Consider the following 17,255-nt stretch of genomic DNA (forward strand, 5'->3'; position numbering starts at 1 on the left):
GATAGTCAGCCTCTCATCCCTCAGATTTAACTCGTTCGAGGGAATCCATTGATTTTGCTTAAGATTAGATGCCAACGTTTGAGGAGTGATGAAATGGCAACTCAAGAAACTTTACATTACTCATAAAACAAAATGAACACCTTATGAAACAAATACAGTGGACCCTTGAGTTACGACCAGCCTGGCATACAAACAACTTGAGTTACGACCAGAATTTTAGTTTTAACTTAGGACCAAAGTCTGGAGTTACAACCTGAATGCAAGCCACTTGTGCTTCCAGACAGCCTCAGTTACAGATTTAACCCTTAAAGAGTTCTGGAAGAAACATTACAACAACCTTTCCTGTGTGGGGTTAATTGAGAAATCCTGGACTAGTGTCTCTCTAAGGAAACTGAGATCTGCCTTTTTACAGGAGAGAGACATTGAGGGCCATGTAGAGGACTCTTAAGACTTCAACTGGCCAATTTGAGTTGCAGCCAGCCTTGAGAGTGAATTGAGTTCATAAGTCAAGGGTCCACTCAATCTACAATGTCCAGTATACAGAAGTTACTTTATGCGATTTATATGCGGAATAGGATTCAAGAACAGAAAGTTCTCCATGCATTTGCAACAGTGATATTTTAATGCAAGTCAGGGCCACACTGCTCATTTTGTGGGAAGCAGTGGAGCAAAGCAATGGAAAACAGCCTCTGAATCCACAGTAGAAACCAAAAGACCTCCCCTACCTGTGTAAATACAGGAAAGCAAGAAGGGGTCTGGACTGTATCAGAGAAAATCCTTGAGATTTTGCTGCCACCTTGTGGCTATCTCCCATAACGCCGTGTCTCATGGTCTGATTTGCCATGGCTCCTGCATCACATACCTAGGACCAAAAAAGACAAAGGTACATTTATACAGCATATATATTTTCATGTGTACACAGCAAAGATGAATAAAAATAAAAGCACAGAAGAGTAAAGCATAATGACACAACCTTTGGAGCCATGGAAACCTTCTTCATATTATTAACAGCATTAAACTGGCCATGTGACACTGAACAAGCCACTTTATTCTGTGAGACACTTGGTTATTAAGCGGCAATAATAATAGTATTGTACTTCCTTCATGATGAGAAGATAAATGAGATAGTAGTTCTTCGGCACTGAGTTCCTGGCATATGGTGCTCAGTTATCTACCAATGAACAATATAAGTGGACAAGGGAATCCAACTAGTTGCTTTCTGAGAACTTTTTCTTTTGGCAGCACAATTGGAATTCATCAAAATATTTGATTTGTAATATATGGTCACCACTGGTTGTGGGACACAGAAAATATGCCTCTGTGTAGACATGAATGTCAGAAACTATTTGAATTCAATAATTTAGTGAAACTCCAAGATTGAACGACTACAACAGCCCCCACAGTTGTGCACAAACTTACATTTTTACATACACACAAAGCGACCAGCAGTTGCCAACTAGGTGTAGTCACTCATTTCCTCCTTATGCCACTTTGTCATCGAGAGGACCGTTCCTATCCCATCTGGGCTATGCTAGTATGAAATCCACAGGATTCAAAGGTGACCTTCAACCCCGGTGGGAATGAACCCTAACCTATGAGGAGGGTGTGTTGTGATTCTCCCTAAAGAGGTACAGGGGCAAGTTGGAAGGAGAAAAGCACTAGGGACTTTCTCAAGGACAGAGGAAGAGGTTTTGCATTTTCTCTTAGTGAAATGTATCTGTTGATTTTATTTTAAAACTATGCATTCTTTTTCTAATTAACTTATTTGCATAGTTATATCTCACTCCATTAAAAAAACTTTCTTTTTCTAAAATTCTTAGTGAGCCAAAGTGAACCTTATCTCTTTATAAATAAATAAAACTCTGAGTGGAATACTATATTTTTTTCTCTCAGTTAACAGAAACATTCAAATCTACAATTTATATTTTTAAATACAGCTTTGTCTTAGGTCTAAAAATGTATTTCTTACTCATTTTTTCTCTAAAAAAATATGATGTGATAATCTTTATTTCTATTTGATGTTAGTATTATTAGATAATTTCCCCTTTTGACAAATTTTTTTTTTTTTTTTTGGTACGGAGGATTGAACTTGGGTCCTTGCGCTTGCAAGGCAGGCAGCGGAACCACTGAGCTAAATCCCCTTCCCTGAAAAAAATTTTTGAGACGAAGTTTCACCACATAGTTCAGGCTGGCCTTGACCTCACTATTTAGCCCAAGCCAAGCTCGAAGTCACTGAGATACTGCTGCTTCAGCCTCCCAAGTGCTGAAGTTACAGGCACGTTCCACCATGCCTAGACACCTTTTCAACTTTAAAGTGCCTGAGTGTTTTGTTTGGACATACTCACTGATTACAATGTAGCTAGAGAACTTGGTCTATGCACTTCTGCTTTTTGAAATTTATTAAAATGTCTCACATGCAATCAACTTTATGAATATTTGTCGCCGCGGATAGGCATTTCACAAGCCATAGATTCAGGCCTGACAAGAAAATGTAACTTCACATTCTATTAACACACTTTTCCCCAATTTTGATTATTCATTACTTCAGGATGTCCGTTAAAGGAAAGCAAACAAACAAAAACAATCACACACAGTATTAGTCACTTTGGGGTAAATTCCACCTTGTTTTGTTTTTGTTTTTGTTTTTCATTTTTCCCCCCAGGGTTTTCTCTTATTAGTGCTTCCTCTTTGCACCTTCTCCCGGGGGTTGCATCTACCTAACCACACTTTTGCAGCGTTAAAGGAGGGTTTCTGAGAGGTCTGTGGACACTTTGGTATCTACTGAGATGTATGTCATCGTCCTCCCAGGCCTTTGTCACCTCGCACACTGTTAGCTTTGGGCATATGCACTTCTGGACCAGACCCCCAGGTAATTTTCCCTCTCCCGCCCCCTTTGAGCGCCTCTCTGGCACAGGGAACGCTTGGCTTAACACTGAGCAACTCGGATCTGTGACATGAGGTCGCCCAACTCTTCCTGTCCGCGGGCGACCTCACTCTCTCTGAGTCTGGCGGGCGGACTACTACAAGGTTCCACCTCCCTGTTCTCCCTGGAAAATGTCCACTCCGGAGCTCGCATTCCTAACTGGGGGACTTTCATATCCCCTTCAGAGCAATTTCAACCATGCGGAAAATGTGGGTAGACAGCGGTCAGGGCCTCTTTCCTTGAGACGCACGCAGCATCTATTCGACTCGCTCCATCAAAGCCCTCCTCTGCGGCTCCCCCATGGCAAGCCACCAGGTCTCGACTGCGCTTTGGCGCCGCCTGGTGTTCGTTTGATGACTCTGCGTAAAGCAGCCAAGGATGTAGATGCTTCTGTTGGCAAGGGTGTGTTTGCCGGCTGCTCAGTTAAGTGACGGGTGAAACCTTCCCTGAAAGGGGAGAGGAATAGTCCACTTTCCACTTCCAATTTTCTCAAAGTTAAGTGGGCTGCGTTTTCACCCCTTGGCCTTCCCAGAGCCTAATGCACCATGGCCCTGTGGCGAGGCAAGAGTATCATGGCAGAAAGCAGGGTGGGGCAGAGTTGCTCACCTCATGGTGGCTGGGAAGCAAAGAGAGGAGGGGCTGTGGTCCCAATAGCTCCTTCAGGGCATGCTCCTGAGCTAACCAGTAGCCCCCTCCCCAAAGGTCCCACCACCTTCCAGTAGCACTATAGGCTGGGGAGCTTTTGAGCACATAGGCCTTCGGGGGACATTTACAATCCAAACCCTAACACTTTCATTCCAACCCTGGGAGATAAGAACAACCACTACTTTCTGTCAGGTGGAAATCGACATTATCCTTCCATATGTTCTACAGGAATTGGGAGCTTCCTCCCCAGACAAGTAGGAATTAGGGTGTAGACAGCTGGGGTCAGGAACCAAGGAGGCAGGAAAGAGGAGGAAACAGAGCCCCAACAAGAGCCTAGCCATTCAAAGCTGCCAACAAAAGACACCACTGGAGCTGCGCTTCCTGTCCGCATCTGGCTTTCTCCTGGGAAAATGGCCATGACAAAAGAAACCCATTAAACTTTTGTGTTCAAATTATATTTTGCCTGATATTAAATTTGCTAATCTTCTATATGCCCAACTTGTAAAACAATATCTTTATCGTGGAAAATTTCTTTCAAGTGTTGTTTTATATGTAGAAATAAAACCCGTTCAACCTCCCATACCATTGATTGAACCCAGGACCTTGCTTTTGCAAGGCAGGCATGGAGCCACTGAGCTAAATCCCTGGCCCTAGAAATAAAACTTTTAAATTAAATTTAATTCACAGACTCCACACCAATTTTTATCCTATTTTTCATAATGAAATTTTTCCATCGTTGAAATATTAATTCAAAAAGATGATTCTAATGACTGTATCATGGGCCATCTTAAATATGTCATATTTCATTTAATCATTCCCTTAACATGGGGTAGTTGTAACTTTTTGGAAATATAAATACCTGATATAGTTAGTGAACTTTCTAGGAAAAATCTAGCTCTAAAGGAAATTTTGTTCTTCTTTTCCCCCTCTTCTGTTAATACCACCCCAGTTTTTCTTGGGAAACTAACATTGCCTTGATGGACACTGCTTGGTGAGACTGCCAATTAAGTTGCCCTGCACATTAATTTCTAGATTAGAAAATCCATGTGAAACCTAACCTTCATTAATTGGATGCTTTCTCTGTGGCAAATAAGTTTCAAGCAAAATAATAAGACTGAAAACAGCAGTAGTTGACTTATCTGTTAACATACTGATTTCATAGCTAATTTATTGCTTTCTGTTACCTGACTCCTACTCATTTGGGACTAAATTTTTCAGCTTTCTCTTTCATCTCTGTGAGCTGAACCCACATCTATTTTATCTGTTTTATTTTGTCTGAGTTGATTTATTTTTGCAAACAAGAATATGAACTTCTACAAGGGGAATACTTGATTAATTTATTTTTGGTCTTTTTTGGTTTCTCCTAAAAGACATACAGTAATATTAGTTTTCCTCTGAAAACTTTTTTTAAATTTTTTGGTGGTGATACTGAAACTTGAACCAAGGGTATCACACAGTGCTCTGCCACTGAGCTACATCTCTAGCCCTTTTAATTTTGAGACAGGGTCTCACTAAAGTTGCCCAGCCTGGCCTCAAATTTGCAATCCTCCTGCCTGGACCTCCTCAGTAGATAGGATCACAGGTGTGTACCACCACACCTGGATGGGGGTGGTTTTGTTGGTAGATTATGTAGTCTGCTCACTGCTACTATTGTCTGAATAGACCTTTGACCTCAGCTGTTCAATTTTTTCTTTTCTTTTTTTTAACCTGAGTCATTTGAAAAGGTGTTTTTTACAATTCTAAGTGATATTTGTGCGAGTGTGAGTGTGTATGGGGTGGGTGTTAGAGGTGGAACCTGAAGCCTTCATACTAAGCTCCATCCCTAGCATTTCTTTTTTTTGTTTTGTTTTGTTTTTGGAGACTGGGTTTTGCCAAGTTGCTAGGTTGTACAGGCTGGGCTCTCACTTGCAATCCTCCTGTCTCAAACTTCTAGAGTGCTGGACTTACAGGTGTGCACACCAGGCCCATACTCTAAGTGATACTTTTGACAATAAACATATATAGACATATGCACACATATGTGCTATGTTTTGGTTTGTTTTTTTGAGACAGGATCTCACTATATAACCCAAACTGACCTTGAACTTACTATATGGCCCAGGACTCACAGTGATCCTCCTGCCTCAGCCTCCTGAGTACTGGGATTATATGAGTGTACCACCACACCTCATGTGGCCTGTATCTTTTAAATCAAACTTGAAACTCTTATTCAAATCTCCTCTACCATAACCTTGATATGAAAACTACCCAGAGACTCTACAAGAAAACTATAGACCAGGGCCAGAGATTTAGCTCAGTGGTGCTGCTACTGCCTTGCAAGCACAAGGTCCTGAGTTCTACACCTGGTACAAAAACCAAAAAACTACAGACCAATGTCATGTATGTATGAATATTGATGGAAATATCCTCAACAAGACAGGTTATCATTTTATTTCATCTTTTCTTTCTTTAAATATGCATTATATATTCATTTATATTCTGAGAAGACTGACCAAAGTCTTTTTCTTCCAGGGACAATCTGTGTCTTTGAATAACCTAGAACAACATGGTAACCTTTAAATTTACTTTCTCACCTTAGAGTTTCCCAACTTCATGGAAGTGTACATTTTAGTTCCCAACTGTATGAAAACTGGCAGGCAGTTAGACATTCTTAGAAAGACACCACATATACCTTTTAATGGAATGTCTATTGACCAAAAGGCTAATGATCAATATTAGCTAAAATCTGGGCTGGGGATTTAGCTCAGTGGTGCCCATCTGCCTTGAAAATGCAAGGTCCTGAGTTCGATCCCAGGTACAGGGAAAAATAAAAAACAACGAAAAAATATATATATATATGTTAGCTAAAACCCAGGGCCAAGACAGATATCTGGGCAGGGAATGGAAGGGGACATAAAAAAGAATTAAAATCTGTTATGCTCATGTTTTAACACCTATGGTGAATGTAACTTTGTATTGCAAACATGTACTAATAAAAATAAAAGTGAAAAATTTAAATGTTAATCTCATCAAGTAACATGAGCACAGACATACCCAGAATAATATTTAGCCAAATATCAGGGCAGTACATTACCCACTCATCTTGGTACAGAGAATTAACCATTATGTCTATCCAATATAAACAAACTTCATGATTTATTTCTCTCCTCATACTGAATAAAAAGGTAATAGTTACAATATTTATGGATATTTCTCTACTGTCACCCTCTCCTTTTTGGTATACATGGTTATTTGGGGATTATGTTAGAAAGTTAGGAAGTTTCTTTTTTCAGTCTAGGATTTTGTTATTCTTATTTTTACTTTTCCCCTTTTCTATACATTATATAGCACTTTTAAAATGTAGAAAAAACATTGAACTAGAAATCAAGAAATTACATGCAAGCTCTAACTCTGTAGTTAATAATTTAGATAAATTACCTATAAGTAAGGAATTGAAATATATATTCATACCATAATACATATGGCTGTTGTAGGAATAAAGTTACTTATAATGAGCACTCCTAGAAAAAAAAAGACATATCACCCTCACATAATGAACTCTTGGGATAAAAAGAACAAAGTGAAATTTTATCAATATCAATTTATTTGAATTTCTTTATTACCATGTTAACGGTCATATTTTAACAATGTGACAGTATAGTAAAGAAATAATTACTAAATTATCAGCACCATCAGTTTGTTCCTGTGGTCCCCAAATACAGTATTTTCAATACTAAATAGATATTAATTTTCAAATGAGCCCAATAAAAGACTGAAATATTTTTGGCTACTTCTGCCATTCAGATATTAAGTGGATGTTGATGTCATCACCACGTTCTTACTTCTCTTTGCTTGAACAGCACCTAACACCTTTTCCCCAAAAACTTGAATAGAGCCATGGAGCAAGGCAGAACATTTTTGTTATGGCAATTTTACAAACTGCAGTTTGTTCACTGAGGATGAAAAATGCTTCCTGGATATTTTTAAAATGAGACTTAAATTTATTGTTCTCATGTATGCTTTTATTTATAATATTTTTCATGCACTTGTGTGTGACATCATCACTTGAGAAAATACATGGCTTTGAACCTGCAATCTGGAACTAGATCACAATGGGACAGGTATGATTTAAATTCTGAATTAACACCTGCTTGAGCGGTTCCAAAGTAACTTGCACATCCCACTTTGCTTTGCTGTAAAAAGAACATGGAAAAGCCAAGCGTGGTGGTGCACACCTGTATTCCCAGCACTCGGGAGGCTGAGCCAAGAGGATTGCCACGAATTCAAGACCAGCCTGGACTATATAGTGAGACCCTTCTCAAACAAACAACAACGAAAAAGCATTTTGAAAAGATTTTCATTCCATTGGTTGCCAGTAATCCATGGTGCCATCTTATTTTTTAAATAGGCTTCTGGTTGTTTCTGCATGTCCAGCTGTCTGGTGGGGAGAGTACAGAAGTAGCACATTTCATATCATTAACTTTTTATACATAGCAGATTTTAGAAACTGTTTTTAGTAAATTGTGTGTGGGGTGTGTGTGTGTGTGTGTGCTCTGGAGATTGAACCCAAGGCCTTGGCATCATACTGAGCTACCTTCCAGTTGCCCCCTCCACCTCATTTTTTGAGACAGGTTCTCACTAAGTCACTAAGTGGCCTAGTTTGGGTTTGAATTTGTGATCCTCCTGCCTCAGCTTCCCAGAATTCTGGGATCCCAGGCATGTTCCACTTATTTTATGAAAGAACTTTTTAATCTTAATCAAATGTCAAAAATCCCTCATCCTTTACCACTAAAAATAGTTGGCAGTTTTCAGCAGTACTTTTGTTAAGCTTTCTGTCTGAATTTTTGCATAAACTCAAAAGAAAAAGAAACTCTGTTCTTGAAACATTTTTATAAAGTCTGTTGTTTTGGAATTTGATCATTAAGAACAGAATGGGCTTGGCACCACTTGTTTTTCTCTGAAACTTTCTTTTACATTTCTTGCTCCACGAAACCAGAACCTTGTGCATGCTAAGCGCGTGTTACCACCCAGCTCCACCAGCCCTCTCTCCAGCCCTTGTCACATTTGGATCAGAGCTGCTTCAGGGAAGATGCTATTCTGTATGATTATTGAGTTTCCTCCCCATAAACTTCAGGGGCAGCAGGGTTGATATTCTCCTTTTAAGTCATCCTCACAAGATGTGAAAAATTCCCAAATAGATGGGTTTCTTTTTAATGACTCACAGGAAGTTAAGTAACTAAAAATTAAATATAGTATTTATTTTTTATTTAATGTTATGAATGCTAAAATGTCAAGTAAACCTACAAAGATTATAATTCTGATATACTGTTTTCTGTTTTCTAGTACATATATGTTTTTATTTAAAAAGCTGTTATTTATTTATGTTTGAAAGGGAACACATTCCTGTGGTTTTTAAAATGCAAAACTAAGCTGGGCTTGGCGGCGCATGTCCGAGCAGTTGGGAGGCTGAGGCAGGAGGATCACTGCGAGTTTGAAGCCAGCTTGGGCTACATAGCAAGACCCTAACTCAAAAAAAAAAAAAAAGATAAAAATAAGTTTATTCACTTTCAATCCAAGTCCCCTTCCCCTCCTCTACAGATAGCTAATGTTAATTGGTTATAGATCTTTCTAGAATTTAAAATATGAATGTTTAATATACGTGTAAGTCTAAATACATATTTTATCCCCACTTATTGCACAAAAATATAACATAATTTCTTCTGTTCATTTTGCCTTTTTTCATTTAATATATCCTGAAGATCCTCTCACATCAATATACAGAGAAATTTTCATTCCGTTTTGCAGCTGAACCCCATTGTTAAATATACTGTAATGTATTTAACCAGGTGTTTGTTTATAATATTTGAGGTAAATTTTCAGAAGTGGGATTACTCATTAAAGGGTACAAGCATTTGCAATTTCAGAAACATTTCAATTGTCTTTCACAGGACTGTAATCTTTAGACCCCAATCAACAATACATAAGAGCTGTACACATAGGGCAGCTGAAAAGGATCCATCATGCAATGTACTGAACTTGACTTCCGCTCACACTTCCCCCTTGGTACACCCTCCAGCCACTTGGGAGGTCCACGCTGAACAAGATAAAACTATGGAAGCAATGCCTTACAGACTGATACTACAGTGATTCAGACAACCAACTCTAGGAATACTCATGGTATTAGCTGGGTGTGGTGGTGCGCACTTGTAATCCAAGCACAATGCAAGAATGTGGCAGGAGGATTGAAAGTTCAAGTCCAGCCTGGGCAATTTAGCAATTTAATAAGACCCTGTCTCAAAATAAAGAAGAAAAAGGGGCTGAGGGTATGGCTCAGTGTGTAGGCCTTGGGTTCAATCCCCACTACCAGAAGAGGAGAGAAAAGGAGAGGAAAAGGAAAAGGCACAGGGAGAGGGAGAGGGAGAGGAAAAGCAAGAAGAAGGAGAAAAGGAGAAAGACAAGGGGAGGGAGAGGAAGAAGGAGAAGAAAAGAAGACTGATTTATGGGATTCATATGAAGAGGATATAGAGATTAACATGATGGTATGTGAAAATATAAGAGTGAGAAGTAGACCTAAGAAAACCAAGAGCTAATAGTAGTCTATCCACTTGAAGATAACAGAATAGGAGAAAGTATAGAAATATTCTTTTAGCTAAAGACTTGTCTTTGTAATAAAACCAAAACAACTAAATTACCAAGAAAATAGGGTAGATGTTCAATAAATATTTGTGTAATAAATTTATAAAAATAAGACATACCTAGACATCAAGTGGATTGTTAAAGTTTCTAATATTAATTTAAAAATCCTTGATGACTTAGGCAGGAATAACTGGGTTACTCATAAAATAAAAAACAAGAGATGAGGGCCCGGGATTTAGCTCAGTGGTTCTGCCGCCTGCTTCACAAGCACAAGGTCCTGAGTTCAATCCCTGGTATCAAGAAAAAAAAACAAAAAATGGCTGGGCATGATGGTGCATGCTTGTAATCCCAGCTCTTCAGGAGGCTGAGGCAGGACAGTTCTGAGTTTGAGTCCAGCCTGGGTAACTTAGCTAGAACCCATCTCAAAATAAAAAATAAAAAGTGGGCTGAGTGGCGCCACATCTGCCTTGCAAGTGCAAGGTCCTGAGTTCAATCCCCAGTACTGAAAAAAAGAAAAAATAAAAAGAAGTCTAGGGGTATTTTCAGTGGAAGAACACTTACCTAGCATGTGCCCTGTGTTCATTCCTCAGTACAACAAAAAAACAAAAACAAAACCACAGAGGAACATCACAGTTCTTTTTGGGTTAACACTAAATACTAGCAAGGCGATGGACTATCATTTTAGACTATCAGGTTAAATATTATAAGCCAAGAGGTCTATATTCTATTAAGGTCATACATTGAAGCCCCCCCCCCCCGCAGTATTCCAGTTGACCAAGAAAGGAATCAAAATAAGGAAGGTGAGAACATGGAAGGTATAGTACAATAAAAAGTAAGTAATCATTTGAGACCACAAAGCATAGTGTTTCAATATTTGTTTCCATGCTACTGAAATAGTGAACGTGTAAAAAAAAAATTCATGGAGAGCTGGGAGTTGTGGCGCATACCTATAATTCCAGCACTCAGGAGGCTGTGGCAGGAGTATGGTCACAAGTTTGAGGCCAGCCTGGGCTACATAGTGAGTTTGAGGCCAGTCTAAACTACATACCAAGGCCTTGTCTCAAAAATAAAAGCAATTCATAAAGATAAAGATACACTGTATAAAATACTAGTAAGGTAAATCTAAAAGGTATTTTCTAGTTTTGATCTCATGTCCCCCAAAGGCTCATATGCCAAAGGCTTAGTCACCAGCCTGTGGAAATGGTTCAGGAGATGGTAGAGCTTTTAGGAAGTAGAGACTGACAGAAGGAAGATAGGTCACTGGCGACACACCCTTCAAGGGGACATTAGGACCCTGGACCATTCCCCTGTCTTTTAGCTTTTCTCCTGCCACGAGGTGTACAGGGGTTATGGCTCATAACTAGATGCTCCCCCAAAGCCTCAGGTGATCATAGGTGGGGGTTTTTCAGAGGTGGCTGAACCTAGGACATATGACACTGGGGTTAAGGATGTGTGATCTTGTTAATCCACTGATTGGAATTAGCACATTTCTGGTTGTGAATAATGGAAGCCCTACTCTGGTTGTGGGTGGCACCAATCAATAGGCTTATAACCTAGATGGAATGTAAAGGGAGAGAGGGAAGGTAGGCCTGCTGCTGCTGCTTGCTGCTTTGCTGTCTCTTGCCTGCTTTCCATGGACTGTTTCTCCTTTGTGATTCCCCTTTGCCATGCCACCCTGCCTTGAAACCAGCTGAAACCTCTACAAAATGTGAGCTGAAATAATTCTTTGCTCCTTTAACTTTGGTTGTCGGTATTTTATCTCAACAATGAGAAAGTAAACAAAACAAAGTTTCCCTCTGCTTCATGCTCTAACAATAATGTTATGCCTCACCACAGGGCTGATATAACAGAGTCAAATAACCATGAATTGAAACCTCTGAAACCGTGAGCCAAAATAAATCTTTCCTCCTTTTAAGTTGATTTTCTCCTATATCTTGTCATAGTGGCAGAAAGGTGAAAACACAGGCTCTTTGAATTTTTTTTCAAAACTGTTACTTGGGAGGTATGGAGGAAAGAACTAAATGTGCTAAATCTCCAGTAATATAAAGGAACATTGCCGGGCATGATGGCGCACACCTGTAATCCAAGCACTGGGGAGGCTGAGGCAGGAGGATCACCACGAGTTCAAGGCCAGCCTGAACCACAGAGCAAGACCCCCCCCCACTTCTCTCCTTAGTGCTTTATATTCAGCTGCTTTATTCTACTTTTTATGAATACAGGGATTGTCTAAGTTTCTCACCATTGTAACACCAGAGCCTCACCCATTTCCTGGTTCATGATAGGCAATCAACAAAAACTTGTGCAATATTGAATAATCAAACCTATAAAATAACCAGGGCTTAAAAATATTACACGATCTAGCCAAGATTCCACTAGTAAAAGATAGGATAGCAGTTTGCCTCCAAAATTCCCTCGTATTTTTGTCCCTAAAACATGTTTTGATTTTAATATTGATGAAAAATACAAGTTCATATATTTATAATTTTATTCCAAACATAACCAGACTTAAAGTGTAATGTTCAACTTCCAAATCAATGAGATACAGTGGAACAAAGAAAGTTTGAGTAAATGAAAAATAAATAAAACGAAGCCTCAAACAAGCCCAAAACAAAAAGCCTAATAAAACATGGGCAAAGAAGCCAGGCATGGTGTCACATGTCTATAACCCTCACACTCTGGGAGACTGAGGCAGGAGGATAACAAGTTCAAACCCACCTGGGCATCCTAACAAGAGCCTGTCTCAAAATAAAAAAACAAAAAAGGCTGGTGGTATAGCTCAGTGCAAAAGCCCTAGGTTTATTTCTCAGTACTGGGGTGGGGAGAGCACAAAGCAAAATGCTCACAGAATAAGAAATAAAAATGTTTACTGTAGGAATGAGGGTGTAGCTCAGTAGTGAGCACCTGCCTAGCATGCTTGAGACCCTGGGTTTGTTCCCCAGCATGTACACACACACACACACACACACACACTCTCTCTCTCTCTCTCTCTCTCTCTCTCAAACTTATAAAAATAAAACTAGTATGGTAAAATAGATATGCTTATATAGGTTGGAATTTGGAGTATAGAATTATTCTAATCTTTTTTTAAAGTTCTTTTTGGCAGTATCTATTAAGATGAAAAATGTTCTTGTCTTTTTAGTGTCCACGACTTTAAAACTTATTTTCTATTTTTAAAATTATTTAGAAGTTTTAAAAGTTATTTTTCTAGTATAAAAAAGTGTTCAAACATACACAAGAGAGGGAATGATATAATGGATCTCAATATACCCATGATCCAGATGCAGTATTTCATTATCAAGTTCTGGCTTCCTCTAGTTTTATCCCTATTCTCTTCTTCCAGTATGTTACTAAAATATTTGAAAGCAAATCCCAGGCATCATGAATTTAATGTCTAAAAATTTTCATCATTTTCTTATATAACCATATGCTACTATCGCATCTAAAAACAAACAATAAATCACCGACATCATTTAATACTCAGTCCATACTGAAATGTCCCCAACTGTCTCAAAGTGTTTTTACATTGATTAGGTTGCATCAGTATCTAAACAAGATCCGTATTTTGGAATTCCACTGTTATGCCTCTAGTATAAATGCATGCCACTAAATGGAATAAGAAGCAAAATCCAACAATATGTTGTATACAAGAAACACAACTAGTGCAAAAAGAAGCCCATAGACTGAAAGTGAAAAGATAGAAAACAATTCTCCATGTGACAGGAGCCCAGAAAAAAACAGGGGTAGCAATCTTATTTGCAGACAAAGTAAATTTAAAACCAAAACTGATTCTAGTATTATTGATGTAGGACTGTACTGTATCATACCTCTATGAATGTAAAATATCTTGTACCTGCTTTATGATACATAGTAGGGACCATGCTTTATCAGAGCTACATTTAATGATATTACTCTAGAATGTTCTCTTTCCAGATGATGATTAAGATGCTAATAAAAAAAAATGGTCCCAGGTACCACAACAGCAACAGAACTTTGCTGTTTTCCGGATATTATTCTTTTCTTTGGTTTTTTTGTTTTGTTTTCTTTTGTTTTCAATGGAATGTGCTGAATGTCTATAATTTTGTTCAGATGACTGCAGAACCTGGAAAAGCTGTTGCTGCTATCAATGTATAACATACTATTATTAGTCTTTTTATATAGATATAAATATATACATATATATATATATATAAATCGAATTTTGGGAAACTTTAACGGTGCTGCCAACTTTGGAAAAAGTCATCCCAATTTACTGTGTTGAGTTGGCATTGTACAGAAACGGACAGCCATATTGGTATAGAAATGTTAATTTATTATTATTTTTTTCCATGTGTACAGGGGTAACACATTGTACTAAATATGTAAGGTCATATCTACATGGGTTTGATTACAGAAACTAATAAAGTATTCTCTAAATAATGAAAAAAAGAATAAGACTATAAGAGCAAGAAGCAATTTAAATATATTCAGGGACCATTTTCATCTCCAGAATTAAGAATTATTTTAATGTTACATCATTGCCTTTTCTCTTTTACTTTCCTTTTTAGTTTTATTTTAGGATTCCCTATTTTTTAATGTTCATACAGAGATTTCTTTAACTGAAATACCGAATAGTTTCTCTGGTGTGAAAAACTATAATAGTACACAGGATCCTAATGAGATAATCAATAATGTGAAATAGGAAGTAAAGGGCTAAAGGTGTAGGGAAAGTGGGAAGGGTGGGAGAAAGGTAATAAGGGAGAGGAAAAAATATGAGAAACTGAAAAAATGGAAATAAAGTGTTTGTAAATGGGGAGGGGAGGAGGAGGTGAAGGGAGGGCAGGGACAAGGGGAAAAAATGAGAATCAAGACCTATTACGGAAAGGTACAGAATCCCAATGATGTATGTGACTGTATTATATACCTAGATTGTACCAATAAACTCAATAAAGAAAAATAAATAAATAAATAAATGCCACTGACTCAGAGAAACTGATCGTATGTGTTGAAGAAAGTCTCACATTCTGGATTTTTGCTGCTTTCTTACTTTACTCTTCAATTTCCCCCTGTAAAATACAGGTGTTGCTGTAGACTGTAAATCACATCAGAAAGCACATAGAACACCAGGCCAGAGTGGCTTTCTCACTCTTAATCAGTGAGTTCAGATTATGACAATTCCAGCCTTCTGTTGTAAATTTCTCCAATTAGCTGTTCATCTAATGGTTTCATTCATTGACAATCTTTGCTTAAATCAATCTTACTACAGGTTATATAACGGTGATTTTTTCATTATGTTATTCCTTCTACATTTATTTGCTAAAATTTTCTATAATGTTGGTTTCTCAACCAAAGAAAATTGATTATTTTATGAGGGTTCCAATTTCTCCACTTCCTTATTATCTGTCGTTTATACTTATGGCCATACTGATGGGTGTACAGCGGTATCTCATTTTGGTTTTGATTTGCATTTCCTTGATGGCTGGTGATACTGAGAATTTTTTCATGTGTTTATTGATCATTTATATATCTTCTTTAGACATGTATTTATTCAAATCTTTTGCCCATCTTTTAAATTAGATTGTCTTTTTATTATTGACTTGTAAGCATGGTTCACTTTAATGACTTTGTTATTCAGAAATAATGTCAGACTTTAAAAACTGAAAAGTAAAGAACCTCTGTATACCTTTAACCCAGATTTCCTAAATGTTACTATTTACCACTTACCTTCTCCCTCTCTCCTACCCCCCATTGGATATGGAATCCAGGGCCTCCTGCATGATAGGCACACATTCTACCACTGAGCTACATCTCTACGTCCTTATTTTTTTATATATAGGTCTCAATAATACAGATTGGCCTAAAAGTAGCTATCTTCCTATCTCTGCCTCCCAGATGGCTGGGACTGCATACCACCATGCTTGACTTATTCTTTTTATTAAAAAAAATTTTTGAGGACAAATTACAGATATGATACCCTTTACCTCTAAACACTTCAGTGCATTGTATTTTCAAAAACAAAGCCAGGCATGGTGGCACTGGCCTGTAATCCCAGCACTCGGAAGGCTGAGGCAGGAGGATCGCTGTGAGTTCGAGACCAGCCTGGGCTACATAGGGAGTTCCAGGTCAGTCTCAACTACATAGTGAGACCCTGTCTCAAAAATCCAAAATAAAACAAAACAAAAGTTCTCTTACATAACCACAGTTCACCATACACATTTCTACCTTTCAGTTATTTGTACCTTTAAAAATTTACTACTGCTAACTGCTGTTGCAGTGGCTCCCAGACTTGTCCACACATGAGAATCACCTAGAGATCTTTACACTTGCAAAATCCAGGCCTGCAGGACAGTGTTTTTTTAATTCCTCAGTGGCTTCCAGAGAGATGTGAGAACCACTGAGCTGTTTTTAAAGAAATTCTAGGCTATGTTAACCCTGAGATATTACTTGTAAGACTGGTGGGAGAGGAAGGCAGATAAGCACCTTCCTCAGAAGGAAAGAACTTTCTACACTCTCTCTAGTGTAGGCAAACCCTCCAGCTTCTAGAAGCAGCTGGGTTCAAATGAGGTGAGGTCTGATTTTCAGTCATCCTTTCATCCTTTCCTTTTTGCCTTCATAGCCTGGCACGTGGTATAAGTCCAATAAATGTCCAAAGAATTACTAGATGGAATTATGCTTGCACCAATTTGTCTTCTAGGGTCTGGAGAGCAAGAGGAAGCCATTAAATTTGATTTTTTTGTTTTTTGAGACAGGGTCTCACTATGTAGTTGAGACTGACCTGGAACTTACTGTGTAGCTCAGGCTGGTCTCGAACTCACAGCGATCCTCCTGCCTCAGCCTCCCGAGTGCTGGGATTACAGGCATGCACCACCACGCAAGATCCTGAGGAACACTCACAGGAGAGACAGGAGAATTCAGAAACAGACCTTGAGAGAAAAGGATGAACATCCAGTTACACAGGAAAAAGAAAAAAGCTTTTTACATCTCTTGGAGGAGGTCTGTGATTCCCCCAGAAGAAGCACCTCTCACCCGGGAGGCGGGGAGTCCAGGGACGCCGGGGAAAGGTCACTCGCTCCCGGAACCGAGGAACGGAACTGGG

Source organism: Fukomys damarensis, unplaced genomic scaffold, assembly GCF_012274545.1.
Source record: "Fukomys damarensis isolate Sample0158 unplaced genomic scaffold, DMR_v1.0_HiC HiC_scaffold_2, whole genome shotgun sequence".
In the NCBI taxonomy this organism is placed as follows: Eukaryota; Metazoa; Chordata; class Mammalia; order Rodentia; family Bathyergidae; genus Fukomys; species Fukomys damarensis.